The sequence below is a fragment of the Choloepus didactylus genome, chromosome 8 (genome assembly GCF_015220235.1).
Source record: "Choloepus didactylus isolate mChoDid1 chromosome 8, mChoDid1.pri, whole genome shotgun sequence".
Classification (NCBI taxonomy): domain Eukaryota; kingdom Metazoa; phylum Chordata; class Mammalia; order Pilosa; family Megalonychidae; genus Choloepus; species Choloepus didactylus.
The window spans coordinates 144,874,170-144,877,099 of NC_051314.1; the positions used below are offsets into that span (position 1 = coordinate 144,874,170).

Genomic DNA, 2,930 nt, shown 5'->3' on the forward strand with positions numbered 1-2,930 from the left:
GCAAACAACCTCTACGTTGAAAAGTTCATGATGGAATGTCTCCAAATAAGAGGAGAGGGTGATATGGGGAGGGGAGGTAGGCAGGGAAAGAGAATTTTAAAATAATACTGCTTGGGAGTGTATATGTTAAGATAGCTACTACACCTTGTCTATCCTTTATCCTAATCTTGAATAACTGCATGTTCATGCAAAATAAAATTTCTACTTTATAGGAAGAGGAGCAGTCTGTTAGGAAAAGCATATTCTGTTAGCGGAAGATGTGAAGACATCTCTCTCATAAGTGCTGTTTTACTTGGTGAGTCTTTTGGCTACATCACTATATGCTATTTCAACCTCCGTATCTCTGGGACAGGTATGGTGAGCTCATTCCTACTATAAGCATTAGTTAAGTATCTCCAGATGCCAGTCATTCCTTGCTGGATATCAAATTCGTGATACTTTTTGGCCACCACCTTGACAATGTGCAGTCTGGGCAGCAGTTGCAATCAGCTAATGTCATTTCATTGCCATCCAGAGATTTCGTATCCTCCATGCTATTCTCATCAATTTCATCAGGGAGGGGAGATTTCAAATATTCGTCCAGTTTCTGCAGTGTTTTCAAAAGACTCCTCTCCAGTGCTTCATTAGCCTCTGGCCTTGAATTCTTGATATATGCAGAGAATTTGGCAAAGATGCCCATTCCACCAGTATTTGATTCTGGGTGTTCTGGTCGAAGCTTTACGTACTTGGGAGGGCATAAGACTTCTTCAAGAATTTCCTCAATCTTCATTTACATCCGTTTTGACTTCGTTGTTGAAAGTTACAAATGGTGGGTGGGTCCTGGAGCCAAGATCTGCAGGCTGCAGGTTTCCTTTTTAGGTCAACGGTAGTGACACTAAATACAACGTCTTTGAGCCAAAGAATCATGAAAAGCCTCTGGGAAAAGGGGCAAAGTTTCCTATGCTTTCACCATCACTGCCAGCCTTGATGAGCTCTTTGTCCTCTTTCAGCCCTTCAGTGGCATCGACAGCACCACGGCGTCTCCGTGGTGGGCTCCGCGGACAGGGCTCTGGCTGCCGGCTCCCGCCACGCTGCGCTTCCTGCAGAGTCCAGGCTTGGAGCCCGCAGCGGCCTCGGCTCCGCAGCAAAGCCCCAGGCCCAGGACACGACTCACCCTCTCTTTTTTATTTCGTCAGTTTAGCCAAAGGTTTTCAATTATTGATCTTTTTAAAGAACCAACTTTTGATTTTGCTGATTCTATTGTTTTATTGTTTTCTATCTAATTTATTTCCACTCTAATCTTTTTTATTTCCTTTCTTCTTACTTTGGGTTATTTTGTTCTTCTTTTTTTAATTCTTCCAGTTTTGAGGTCAGGTCTCTTATTCAGAGTCTTTTTTTTTTTTTAATGTAAGCATTTAGAGCTATAAATTTCCCTTTCATCACTGCCTTTGCTGCGTCCCATAAGTTTAGGTATGTTGTGTTTTCATTTTCATTGGCCTCAAGATATTTCTTAATTTCACTTCTGATTTCCTCTATAACCCACTGGTTAAGATTATGCTGTCTGGCCGAGGCACCTCTGAGCCTGCCGGCCTTCGAGCAGAAGATGGCTGTGCCTCCAACATATGTTGATGTTGATAAATCAGCCAGGGATGTTTTCACCAAGGGCTATGGATTTGGCTTAATAAAACTCGGCTTGAAAACAAAATCTGAGAATGGATTGGAATTTACAAGCTCAGGCTCAGCCAACACTGAGACCACCAAAGTGACGGGCAGTCTGGAAACCAAGTACAGATGGACAGAACATGGTCTGACATTTACAGAGAAATGGAACACTGACAACACGCTAGGCACTGAGATTACTGTGGAAGATCAGCTCGCACGTGGACTGAAGCTGACCTTTGATTCATCCTTCTCACCTAACACTGGGAAAAAAAAAATGCTAAAATCAAGACAGGGTACAAGCAGTAGCACATCAACCTGGGCTGTGATGTGGATTTTGACATTGCTGGGCTTTCGATCCGGGGTGCTCTGGTGCTGGGTTATGAGGGCTGGCTGGCTGGCTGGTTGCCAGATGAATTTTGAGATCGCAAAGTCTCGAGTGACACAGAGCAATTCTGCAGTTGGCTACGAGACTGATGAATTCCAGCTTCACACTAATGTGAATGACGGGACAGAGTTTGGCAGCTCCATTTACCAGAAGGTGAACAAGAAGTTGGAGACTGCGATCAGTCTCGCCTGGACAGCAGGAAACAGTAACTCATTTCGGAATAGCAGCCAAGTACCAGATGGATCCTGATGCATGCTTCTTGGCTAAAGTGAACAACTCCAGCCTGATAGGTTTAGGATACAGTCAGACCCTAAAGCCAGGCATCAAACTGATGCTGTCAGCTCTGCTGGATGGCAAGAATGTCAATGCTGATGGCCACAAGCTTGGTCTAGGACTGGAATTTCAAGTATAAATGAATGCTGTACAATCATTTAATTTTTAACTATTTTGCAGCATGGCTACTTTCAGAATTTAGTGTACCTTTTAATGTTGTATGTCTGGGATGCAAGTATTGCTAAATATCATGTTAGACCTCCAGGTTTAAAGATTATTCAGCTTTAAAGTGTTACCCTTTCAGAGGTACAGAAGAAACCCAATTCCAAAAAAGGTCCTTTAAGCTGTAGACTGTGGGGGGAATTTAGTGGTCCCTCTAGAGATGTCAGGTTTCTTTTTTATCTAGAAATGGCTGCAAGTGGAAGCTGATAATATGTAGGCACTTTGTGGATTCTATTGAATAAATGAATGAAATTGTGATTTCCTGAGAACTGAACCCAGGTTTCCTAACCCCAGTTGTGGAGAGGCTCATTGCTTAATGGTGTGTACAAACTCATCTTCAAGGGACTTTTTTTAGACAGATCTTCATGACCTGTTTCCACCTCAGCCCATCACCTCTTTTACAACGGAA

At 43.1% G+C, this 2,930-nt stretch overlaps 2 pseudogenes; one reads left to right on the plus strand and one right to left on the minus strand.

The window, feature by feature from the left end:
* Window positions 1-288: 288 nt before the first annotated feature.
* Window positions 289-962, minus strand: LOC119542066 (annotated as a pseudogene).
* Window positions 963-1,582: 620 nt separating this feature from the next.
* LOC119542962 lies at window positions 1,583-2,438 on the plus strand (annotated as a pseudogene).
* Window positions 2,439-2,930: the final 492 nt, after the last annotated feature.